The 12,811-nt window shown below is 37.4% G+C and overlaps 1 long non-coding RNA gene across 1 annotated transcript in view; it reads right to left on the bottom strand.

Moving 5' to 3' along the window:
- LOC105529501 overlaps positions 1-11,354 on the bottom strand; it is a 93,190-nt gene extending 81,836 nt beyond the window's left edge. Inside the window, exon 1 of the long non-coding RNA XR_001004520.1 lies at positions 11,278-11,354. This is a non-coding gene — a long non-coding RNA (uncharacterized LOC105529501). The remainder of the gene's footprint in view (positions 1-11,277) is intronic.
- Positions 11,355-12,811: the final 1,457 nt, after the last annotated feature.

Genomic DNA, 12,811 nt, shown 5'->3' with positions numbered 1-12,811 from the left:
CTCCTAGGCTTCCAGGCTTGTGATGGGAGGCCTGCTGTGAAGACCTCTGACATGCCCTGGGAACATTTTCCCCATTGTTTTGGAGATTAACATTCTGCTCCTCATTACTTATGCAAATTTCTGCAGTCAGCTTGACTTTCTCCTCAGAAAATGGAATTTTCTTTTCTATCACATTGTCAGGCTGCAAATTTTCTGAACGTTTATGTTCTGATTCCCTTACAAAACTGAATGCCTTTAACAGCACCTAAGTCACCTCTTTAATGCTTTGCTGCTTAGAAAGTTCTTCCACTAGATATCCTAAATCATCTCACTCAAGTTCAAAGTTCCAGAAATCTCTAGGACAGGGGGAAAATGTCACCAGTCTCTGCTAAAATATTACAAGAGTCACCTTTGCTCCAGTTCCCAACAACGTCCTCATTTCCATCTGTGACCACCTCAGCCTGGACTTTATTTCCAAATCACTATCAGCATTTTGGGCAAAGCCATTCAATAAGTATCTAGGAGGTTCCAAACTTTCCCATAACATCTTGTCTTTCTGAGTCCTCCAAACTGTTCCAACCCCTGCCTGTTACCCAGTTCCAAAGTCGCTTCCACATTTTTGAGTATCTTTTCAGCAGCACCCCACTCTACTGGTACCAATTTACTGTATTAGTCCATTTTCATGCTGCTGATAAAGACATACCCAAGACTGGGCAATTTATAAAACAAAGAGGTTTAATTGGTCTTATGGTCCCACATAGCTGGGGAAGCCTCATAATCATGGTGGAAGGCAAGAAGGAGCAAGTCACAGTTTATGTGGATGGTGGCAGGCAAAGAGAGCTTGTGCAGGAAAACTCCCGCTTATAATAACCATCAGATTTGTGAGACTTACCCACTCTCATGAGGAGAGCATGGGAAAGATCTGCCCTAATGATTCAATTATCTCTTACTAGGTCCCTGTCACAACACAGAGAATTAAAAATGAGATTTGGGTAGGGACACAGCCAAACCATATCACAGGGATTTCTCTTATTTTTACTTCATAAAAATATTAAGGTCAGGAAGGCTTGTTCAAATCCCTGATTGATGATAGAGATGTACCTAAAACAACCCAGACATTGTTGTGATTTCCAGCTATCAGTTGTCTATCTCTTTCAAATCCCCAGAGATCCTCAGGTTCTCCCTCTTTCAGTCTCTCTCTCTCTCTCTCTCTCTCTCTGAATATGTGTGTGTGTGTATTACACAGGGAGGTGACAAACTGATAGAGACATGCTGCTTATATTTGTGCTTGATCATATGAAAATATTAAAATGTGGAAAGAAAAATTGATGTTGAGCATAAAACATAAGTAAAACAAAAGCAAAAAGAATAGATGTCACTCTTTCAGTAATAAAACTCATTGTTCTTCGTAATATTCCCAAAGTACTTTAAGGAAAGATCTGAATGCCTGTCTATCAGTCTATCTTCCTATCTCTCTACATCCCTCCCTTTCTTTGATCACCTAAAAGACAAGAACATGCCTATAATATTTTCTCAAATAATTTATCTTTCATTTCTTTCATTTGAGTAGGAAGGTTTTGTCTACCGCTTGGTTTCAATTTCCCTACATTTTCTCCCACACATCACTTTTGTCACAGTCACATTAGCCTTGCTCATTTTGGTCCTTGAACCTGTCAAATTATTTTTCACTTGCTCTTTTCACTGCCTGAAAAGTTCTTTCCCCAAATTTTCACAGGTCTGACTATTTCTCCCTTTTCAGACACTAGCTCAACTGCCTATTACTATTCAATCTGAAGTAAGTCCAGTCAAAGATTCTGTCCCTAACATTATCTTAAAATAATCATCTTATAGATTTGTTTATTGCTTTTGTTGTTTGTTTCCTCCACAGATGGAAAGCTCTATTTGAAAAGCTATTATCTGTCAATGGCACCATAGCATCCCCAAATCTAGAAGAATGACTGACACATTGGTGATGCAAAGGTCTTGGAGGAGCCACATCTTTACATCTTCCTCATAAGTGTTTGAGAAACAAAGAGAGGGAAATAAAAGAGAAAAAAAGGAGTGGCAGATGAAGGTCAAATTATTATCTGCATTACTGGTTGTAGGATAGCATGAGAAACAAATAGGTCAAGTAACTAACACGAGAATTAGACTGACTCTCTCTCCCTGTCTTAGTCAATACCAGCTGGGTCAGGCTTGATGCAGAAAAATATGCTGCCAGAGGATAAAATGAGAATTCGTGACTTACAATGAAAAAAGAAGGAGCTACACTGAGACTGACCAGTGTATTCTTCTGGTATCAGATAAGATCACTCTGCTGTTCTGGAAGGTCAGTATGTCAAGAGGCAGAGAGAAGCCAATAGGTACATTACCTGACCTCCTTTCACCTGGAAAGAAGTGTCTCAAGAGAGAAAGCAGTGATAGCTCCTAAACATTAATAAATAAATATTATTTAAACAACTTTTTTGTGAACTCATTATAAATGACAAAGTGGAGACGCTGTGGCTTTAATAGCAATTTTCTCCCATATTTAAAGCAGGTGTCCTGTTTTCTAGTCCAGTATTTTCATACAACACTGCAATAAAGTATTTCTGAATTTGAAACATATGGGTGGTCAGCAAAGGCCACAGGAACTAATAATGAGGCATGAATGAAAGAAAAAAGATATGTCCTGAAATTGCAACAGAGGACACGAGACCAGTGTTTACATTCCAAGCACCCATCAGCTTAGGATCTAAGAGTCGGTTTCCTCTGCTCATTGCCTGCTCATTTTCAGTGAGTCTCCATTACTAAAAGAAGACAAATAAACCATCGGCGGAAACTAATCTATCCACATTCAATTAAACTGTGAAGCACTTACTTTTTTCCCCCAAGAGAGTGCAATTAGTCCCCTTTGAAAATTTACTCCTGCTCCAGGAGAATAGCAGAACCACTGAAAATGGATGTTGAAAGCAAAAATGTTTTGAAGAAAGTCTCCTCACCCTTTCTTATCCATCTGGCGTTTCAGTTTTCCCTTTTTAGTCCCAAGTTTCCCTTGTTTGGTCCCCGATGCCTCCCTAAGATAATTCCCTGTACATCACTGTTTTTCTAGTAGTAACGTTCTTCTTACTGTTCACAGAGGCACGTAGGCTAAGATCTAAGAATGAATAGCGTCAGAAGGGTACACTAGAAGTCACCCTGGCTTTGGAGGACAAAGTTCTGATTTCTAGCTCTTCTTTTTGTAACTGGGAAACCTTGTTTCACTCTCTGGGCTTCAAGGTCCTTATTTTTAATCTGAAGTACTGGATTTCAGATAGCAATAGAACACTGGAAACTTTTTATTTCATCAAACTCTGAAATAAAAAGCAATAAACATTTGCAACTTCTCTGGTTAAAGTAGAAAGAGGTGGGCGGGGGGAAAGGGCAAACACCAAAGAAACTCCTTCTCAGGCCCTTAGATGTACAGGGAACAAGCCACTGAACTAAACAATCTCTGATATTCTTTGCATTTCCAGTAACTCTGATTCTTTTCAGTGAAGCATGGTCTATAGCCATCAGATAGATCTAAGTTTGAATTCAAGTATCTGTGTGACCCTTGGAAATTTATTTAACCTCTCTATCCAGATGTTTCCTATTTTGCAAACAGGAAAGTTAAAAATATAATACTCTGTTTTTCAAACAAATGTTGATACAAAAATTTTTCTGAGACTTTCTTATCTCAACAATATCTTAGCATTTTTTTCTGTATAAATCTTCCTCATCTTTGTAACTGCTCCAAATTATTCCAGAGCATTAATAAAACATAATTAACCTTTGCCTTTCCACTGAACTTTAGAGTTTTATCATATTTTTTTCTATTGTAAATAATCTTGCAATGAATATCTATATGTATATCTTCTTCCAGATGTAAAAGATATCTGGGTTATGAAGCTAAAGAGGAATCAGATATTCAATGTTTTTCATTATAGTAGATAACACCTAATTACTGTCCAAAGTTAATTTGCCAATTTATAACCCAGAAATCTTAAATTAGAATACCCATTTTTTTGCTACAATGCCGCCAATATTTGAATTCAGCATACTTTTAAATTTGGGAAATCTTAGAAATTTGTGGAAATTTTGTCATATTACTATGTTTCTAAACTAGTGCAGAACCTAATATATCTACTAGGTGCTTAATAAATACTTATTAACTCTGCCATATATGTCAGTTTGCCAAAAAATAGACATGATAATAATAAAGTATTATATAATCACATTTATTGTTTTAGCTAAATTAGAGGTTAATGATAATAATAGGAAAGTTTAGATTCCAGGTTGACTATAAGTTTCATATTGCAATGAGTACTGACTTTGAATTTCTACAAATCTGAATTTGCATCTCAGTTTTCCCCTCCCCACCACCATTAACTATGTTAGTAATGGAATTTTACTTTGCCACACTAGGCATTAGTTTCTGATTTGTAGAGTGAAGGTTGCATAGCCTGTTTTTCAGGATGTTCTATGATTCACATATCGTGAGCATAAGATACCTAACTTGGCCCTTGATAGTTACTAGGAATTACTAGTTGACCCTATACACTATCTTAGTTTGGTGATCCAAGCTAGAAGTTTTATACATGTTTTTCTTTAATTCTTCCCAAAGCTCCATGTGTTAGACAGCAATATAATTTTCTATTTGAGAGTTGGGACTCAAATTCAGTTTTTTCAGACTTCTAGAATATACAACTTTAAAAGAGTTACATCTCTAATAGTGAAACAATCATACTTGATCCACTGATCCCTGTAGCATTGAAGAAGACCAGATCTATGGCAGCTGTTTAGTGACCTTTTGGAAAACTTTCAAATTCTGATTGCAGGATGAATTTGAGTTCTGGAGTTTTAACAAGAACAGGCAAAACGCCAGCATTTGTGGTTGGGCATGATGGCTTATGCCTGTAATCCCAAAATTTTGGGAGACTGAGGCAGGCAGATCACCTGAGGTCAGGAGTTCAAGATTAACATGGGCAACATGGCGAAACCCAGTCTCTACTAAAAATACAAATATCAGCTGGGGGTGGTGGTACATGCCTGTAATCCCAGCTCGTGGGGTTGAGGCACGAGAATGGCTTGAACCCCAGAAGTGCAGGTCGAAGTGAGCCGAGATTGGGCCCCTGCACTCCAGCCTGGGCAACATGATGAGATTCTGTTTCAAGAAACAAAAACAAAATTTTAGCATTTGCTTATCCATTGTCAGCAGGGGTAGGGGGGGGGAGACCACAACACCTAGAATGACTTCTGAGTTAAGAGATGGGTAAAACAATTTGAGTGTAATTTACTCCATTATTTTTAATTCCACATAAGACACTGATCATTTGGCATTTGGCAAGAGAAGAAAAATTTATTCACATAACTCTTGGGAAATGTTAGGAATCTGAATAACATTACAAACAATGAAGCCAGTATTCTGCATAGATGAAATAATATACCTGCTAACTCAGTTTCTCACCCTGGATCCTACCAGCAACTGACACTAGTTGTCTTACTACCAACATTGCTGCAGTGATTTTCAAGTGGTCTTCATCATGGAACTAGTCCTTTCACAAACAAGTACTGAAGCAAGAACAAAGTTGAAGCTGAGAGCAAAAACAAAACCAAAAACAAAACCACCCAAGCAAACAAACATGTCTCCAGTGCATACCCATCCCTAGTGGGGATCCTGACTCTCATCTATATGAACCTCAAATCTCCTTAAATATTATGTATAGCTTATCTCTCTCCTCCCTACTTTACTACTTATCATTTGATTTTATTCATACCCTTAAATGAGGAAAACAAATCTTATAATCAATTATTTATTCAGTTTACCAGCTTACACACATCCCATCATTTCCAACTTTTGCAAAGTTACTTTGTTTCATCCTTTCCTTCCATTTCACTTTACCCACCATTCTCTACGGTGTCATTATCTCATGACTGGATAGTCAACATTAGTGTATCATCAAACTTTAGTTTAGTCTTCTCTTTTTGTAGAATATTCTAATCATCCAGATGAAATTCCCGGGACATATCATAATGTATATATTGTTACAAAGATCCTAAAACACCCTGCTGACTGCAATAAACAATCCTATTTACTTTCAAGTTCCTTTATTTTAGGACATAATTGGCCATCTTTGTCCTCATATAAATCCTCAAAATGAGTGTAGCTTTCCTGTCTTCACTCCACACCCTTTTTTATTTTATTCTCATTTTTTGTAAGTCCAGAGCATCCCCTCATATAAAATATAAAAAGAAACAACCCTCAAGCTTTGTATTGAGGAGAGCGTGGGACGAAAATACATAGGGAAGTTACAAAGTTCTTAACTTCAGATTAGTGCTGCAATAAACATGGGAGCGCAGATACCTCTTCAATATATTGATTGCCTTTTTTTGGGGTGTATACGTAGCAGTGGGATTGCTGACTCATATGGTAGCTTTATTTATCCTTTATTGAGGAGCTTCTAAACTGTTTTCCATAGTGGTTGTACTAATTTAGATTCCCACTAACAGTGAATGAGGATTCCCTTTTCTAAACATCCTTGCCAACATTTGCTATTGCTCATGTTTTGGACAAAAGTTGTTTTAACTGGAGTGAGATGATACCTTATTGTGGTTTTGATTTTCATTTATCTGATGATCAGTGATGTCGAGCACCTTTTCCTATACCTTTTTGCCATTTGTATGTTTTCTTTTGAGAAATGTCTATTCAGGTATTTTACCTGTCTTTAACTCATAAGCTAATTTTTTTCCTCTAGAGTTGTTTGAGCTCTTTATATACTCTGGCTATCAATCCCTTGTCAGACGGAGAGTTTGCAGATATTTTCTCCCATTCTGTGGGTTGTCTCTTCACTTTGTTGATTGCTTCTTTTGCTGAGCAGAGCTTTTTAATTTGATGTGATTCTATCTGTCCATTTTTGCTTTGGTCGCCTGTGCTTGTGGGGTATTACTCAAGAAATCTTTTCCCAGAGCAATGTCCTGGGAAATTTTCCAAATGTTTCCTTTTTGTAGTTTCAGTCTGAGGTCTTAGATTTAAGTCTTTAATCCATTTCAAGTTTATTTTGTATATGGCAAGACATAGGCATCTAGTTTCATTCTTCTGCATGTGGATATCATTTTCCCAGCACCATTTATTGAAGAGACTGTCCTTTCTCCAATATCTGCCTAGACATTTCTCAAAATAAGACATACAAATGGCAAAGAGGTATATGAGAAAGTGTTTAACTTCATTGATATAATAATCTGAGAAATGCAAATCAGAATTACAGTATGGTGTCATCTCACTACAGTTAAAATGGCTTTTATCCAAAAGACTGACAATAATACATGCTAGTGAGGATATGGAGAAAAGAGAACCCTTGTACACTGTTGATGAAAATGTAAGTTAGTAAAACTACTATGTAGAACAGTTTTGAGGTTCCTCGCAAAACTAAAAAGAGCTACCATACGATCCAGCAATCCCACTGCTGGGTATATACCCCAAAGAAAGGAAATCAGTTTATTGAAGACATATCTGCACTCCCATATTCATTGCAGCTCTGTTCACAATAGCCAAGATTTGGAAGCAATCTAAGTGTCCATCAACAAATGAATGGATAAAGAAAATGTGACACATATACACAATGGTGCACTATTCATCCATAAAATATATGAGATACTGTTATTTACAAAAACATGGATGGAACTTCTGACAATTATGTTAACTTAAGCCAGGCACAAAAAGACAAACTTCACGTGTTCTCACTGATTTGTGAGAACTAAAAATTAAAACAATTGAACTCATGGAGAGAGAGAGAAGCTGATGGTTACCAGAGGCTGCAAAAGGTAGTTGGAGGTTTGGAGGGAAAGTGGGGATGGTTGATGGGTACAAAGAGTAGTTATATAGAATTAATACGATCTAATATTTGCAAGCATAACAGTCAATAATAATAATTTAGTTGTGAATTTCAAAATAATGAAAAGAGTATAAATGGATGGTTTGTACCACAAAATATAAATGCTTGAGGTGATGAATGCCACATTTACCCTGATATGATTGTTACACATTGCATAACTGTATCAAAATATCTCATTTACTCCATAAATACGTACAACTCCTATGAACCCATAAAAACTGAAAATAGAAATATTTACAAAAAGAAAGAAAAAAATGCTTATCTTGGAGAAAATGGGAGTATAGGTATCATTTTATCTCATTTTTCTACTTTACTGTTTACAGTTTTTAGTGGGAAAGCATTTCTTTTATAACACAGAAAAGCAAAGACAGCCATTTTCTTACTTTGCTATCTACTCTCTTCCATCTTAGTGTTAGAATCTTTAAAAATACTTGAACATGTTGCTGCACAGAATAAATAACCATGTTTTCCCATCTGCTTTACAGTTAGATATGGCCTTGTGACTTAGTTATGGCCAATAAGATGTAAAGGGAAACATTATATACAATTTTGAGAAAGTTGGATCATTTGGAGCTAAAATTGACTGGAAAAAAACGGGACCTTTTTCTTCTATCTTCCATCTTTCCTTGTCATGCAATGATATTTTAGAATTCCCACAACCATCTTGGATCATGAAGTGAACTTGAAAATAGAAGCACTAAAGAGAGTGATGGAGCAGAACGATAGGAGCCTGGGGCCCTGAATCACAGCGTGGAGCCTTCTTACCTGCTTTGGCTTATCTACCTCTAGACTTCTCTTCTCTTTTTCCAGAGATGGAAAAAAAGTTGACTTTGTTTAGGTGATCATTGCTGTAGTTATTACTTGTTGTATACACAGAGAAACCTAAACCTAACTAATGCAGGGAGATAAAAAATAAATAATCATAATGTTGTTAATAATTTAAAGTAATGCAATTTATGAACACATAAATCAGCACACAAGTGATTTACATAAGTTATTTGTAAGAATAAAGAGCTAATTATTCAGTCCTGGGATTCCTAGGTTCCAATAGCAATCCACCTTTCACATCTGTATGAATTTACTGCATCTATTGAATCTCAGTATCTTATTCAATATAATAGGGTGTGCAGTTCCCACATTGATCTCTATCTCCTGGTCTTCATTCTCTTGTGTATTCCTCCCCTTGAGAATAGATTGAAATTATTGTTTCTATTCTGTTCTAATTTATATCTACATTTGTATATGCAGAGAAGCCAAAACCTAAGAAATGAGCTTTAGCTTGGTTTAGGAATATACAACAAGCAACAACTACAGTAACAATCACCTAAACAAGCTCAACTTCTGATATTGGGTTACGAAAGACCATTGTTTCCATCTTGCACTTGCTTACTCTTTGTCTCTCGCTGTTTCTCTCTTTCCCTCCCTCCCTCATTCTCCTTCGCTCTGTTGCCATGAAGAAGCCAGCTGCTATATCCTGAGCAGCCCTGTGGAGAAGCCCGTACTTCATGGCTGAGATCCGAAGCTGTCAGTTCAGCAGCCAGTAAAAAAACTGAAGCCTAATAATCACGTGCGTGACCTTAGTGGATCCTTTGGACTCACTTAAGTCTTGATATGTCTGCAGCTCTCACTCACAGCTTATGTGAAACCTCATTAGAGACTCTGAGTCACAGAAATCCAGGCAAATCACTTCCAAATTTCTGACCACAGAAAGCGTGAGAAAATAAATCTTGGTTGTTTTCAGCCATTAAGCTTTGGAGTAATTTGTTATTCAGCAGAAATTGTATTACATAGAGGTGTATCTCCTCATAGGTATTTATTTTAATAAAACAGCTTGAACCCAGGTATTCAAAGCTGCAGTGAGACAAGATTGTATCATTGCACTCCAGGCTGGATGATAGAGTGAGATCCTCCCTCTTAAAAATACATATATAAAAAGAAAAGAAACAAAAATGTTTTTATTAAAAATAATTTACAGAAAATTATTTCTGGGAATTTGATCTCCTATTTGCAGAGCATACTCCTCTTTCCACTTTAATTTCTAGATAAAGATGAAGAAAATGTCTTATTTATCTTTTTTACAAGCCTTATGTTAGTGTATCATGGTCTGAATATAGAGTAGGCATAACAAAAGTTGCTTCACTATGGGCCATGCTTTAGGTCAGAGTTTTTAACCTCAGCACTACTGACATTTTAGGCCAGAAAATTTGCTGATTATTTTGTTGTAGGAGAGTTGCATGGTGCATTGTAGGATATTTAGCAGCAATGCTGGCATCTACACACTAGATATCAACACCTTCCCCCCTCCAAGGTCTGACAATCAAAATTGTCTCCAGAAGTTGTCAAATGTTTCCAAGAGGAACAGACAAAATTGTACCTGTTTAATGTTTTAATGTTCTGGACTATGGGCAAAAAGGGATTTTATTTGGAAGCAAAAATTTGAACAGGGTTGAGTGATGTTCTTGGCACATGGCACATCCTTTCTGCTGAACCTGTTAATGTCAGCCAGAGATGGACTATAACCTCCACATAGTTAGCACTCATTGATACGTCTGTGATTGTGCCATAGCTCCCACTCACTCTTTGAGGCAATCAATCATTGCTGATCATGGTCCTAGACAGTCCATATGTGTGTGTGTGTGCATGTGTGTGTGTGTGTGTGTGTGTGTGTGTGTGTTTTCCCAGGGTCTCACAAAACTTTCTAATCGTTTGGGACCTGTTTCTAGGTTATAGTAGCGGAGTCAGATGTATCCGTTTTTATTTTCTTTCACATGTATTCTTTCTAATATAAGCTTCTCCTTTTGGGGCTTAGCCATTTGATTTCTGAGTTAACAAGCTTGTAAAAGCCAAAACCTTATGCTTTCATGCTTAAATTCTCTCCAAAAAGTTTAAAGAAGTTTGTTTTTATTTCTACTTCTGTTCTGTGCATATAATTGATCACTCTGATCTATTTTAATGTGAATAACAATGCAAAATAAGTGGTAGTAGTTGATAGGGAAATAAATGCCCTGTAGTTAGTATATCAAAATATTCCCTCACTGCAAATTTAAATAGATTAGTTCAAAAGTATTGGAAAAAAATATAATATTTCAGTGTTACATGTCTATGAAACCTGGGTCGCATTATTATGAAGCCATGACTCATAAGATTTAGTCTCTAAGGATGGTTGCTATTTTGCAGCATGATTTACAATGGGAAATTAATGAAAAGGAGATTGTATTCTTTTATATGTTACAGAGGCCACTACAGATGGTCCAAATCATTAACTGCCTACCAAATTTTCTAATATATCCTTTTAATTTTCAAGCATGGAGAGAGATACCTATCCTGTCCTCAATTTAGTTTAATAACTTCTTGTCCTTTTCCCCTCATTCTTTCTTATAGAATTTTTAAGAACAAAAGGGCTTACCTCCAAAAAGGGGCAACATTTTCCTATATGTTGTGAAGAAAAAGAAACAGCTTCAGCGAGATTGCCATCCTCTTTCAGTCCAGGTTGAAGGGAAAGGCTCAGCACATAAAAGCACTAGCAATCTGTGCTGAGTGCTGAGAGAACACCAGAAAGGAAGTTCTCCATCTGTGTAAGGGGAGGAGGGAAATGGGTGGGCCAGGAAAGCATATATGGAGGACGTGGGGTCTTGAAAATGAAAAATGTGCCAGAAGGAGAAAAAGGAACTGCAAAAGTGTGATCTTGCACTTCTCAATCTCTCTCTCTCTCCCTCACTCTCTCTTTCTCTCTCTGAGAGAGGATCTTACTCTGTCACCCAGGCTAGAGTGCAGTGGCATGATCGTAGTTCACTGCAGCCTTGAACTTCTGGGCTTAAGTGATCCTCCTACCTCTCCCTTCTGAGTAGCTGGGACTACAGCTCCACACTAGCACAGCGGGGTAATATTTATTTATATTTTTCCTGTAGGGATGGAGCCTCACTATGTTACCCTAGCTGGACTCTAACTCTTGGCCTCAAGCGATCCTGCTGCCTTGGCCTCCCAAAATACAGACTATAGGTATGAGCCACTACACTCGAGTTTTTGCTTCTCTTCACTCTTCTAACCCTTACTTATCTCCCATGCAACTATTATTTATTACAACTTGTGTTTGCGTGTGGTGTCTGAGTGTACATGGTCTCTTTCCTTATATTACACATTTCTTGAGGGTAAAATTATGTGTTATATTTACTTATTATTCCTAAGAGAGCAATTTAGTAGATTGTAGATACTTGACAAAGGCTATATTTGCCTGTTGCTGAACTTAATTCCTTTATGCAAAATGTGAATCACATGTGGCTACCTAGAGGCCTTCAAAATCTTCAGCCCATAGAAGGAAAGCACAGTAACTATAACTCACAAGACACTTCTGAACTCAAGTGGAGCTTGGAATAGAAGTCTGGAGGAGGGAAATTCCACAAAAGATCACAGATGTATTATTTGCAGATTAGTCAACATATGGCATGTTTAACTGCAGCTCTGAAAAAAACAAGACTAAAACTGATGGTTCATTTTTAAAGTAACAAGGTATTGAGGCTTCTGAACATCATTTGAAAATGCCAGTGTTGGCCTGGTGCAGTGGCTCACACCTGTAATTCCAGCACTTTGGGAGGCCAAGGTGGGTGGATCTCTTGAGGCCAGGAGTTCAAGACCAGCCTGGCAAACATGGTGAAACCTTGTCTCCACTAAAAATACAAAAATTAGCTGGGCATGCTGGTGGGTGCCTGTAATCCCAGCTACTTGGGAGGCTGAGGCAGGAGAATCTCTTGAACCTGGGAGGCGGGGGCTGCAGTGAGCCGAGATGATACCACTGCACTCCCTCCTGGGCCACGAGAGTGAAACTCCATCTCAAAAAAACAGAAAAGAAAAACGAAAGGAAAGAAGAAAGAAAGAAGGAAAGAAAGAAAGAAAGAAGGAAAGAAAGAGAGAGAGAAAGAAAGAAAGAAAGAAAGAAAGAAAGA

This window comes from Mandrillus leucophaeus, unplaced genomic scaffold (assembly GCF_000951045.1).
Source record: "Mandrillus leucophaeus isolate KB7577 unplaced genomic scaffold, Mleu.le_1.0 Scaffold77, whole genome shotgun sequence".
Lineage (NCBI taxonomy): Eukaryota > Metazoa > Chordata > Mammalia > Primates > Cercopithecidae > Mandrillus > Mandrillus leucophaeus.
The sequence above is the reverse complement of the archived record's forward strand: the minus strand, read 5'-3'. Positions and strand labels throughout refer to the sequence as shown.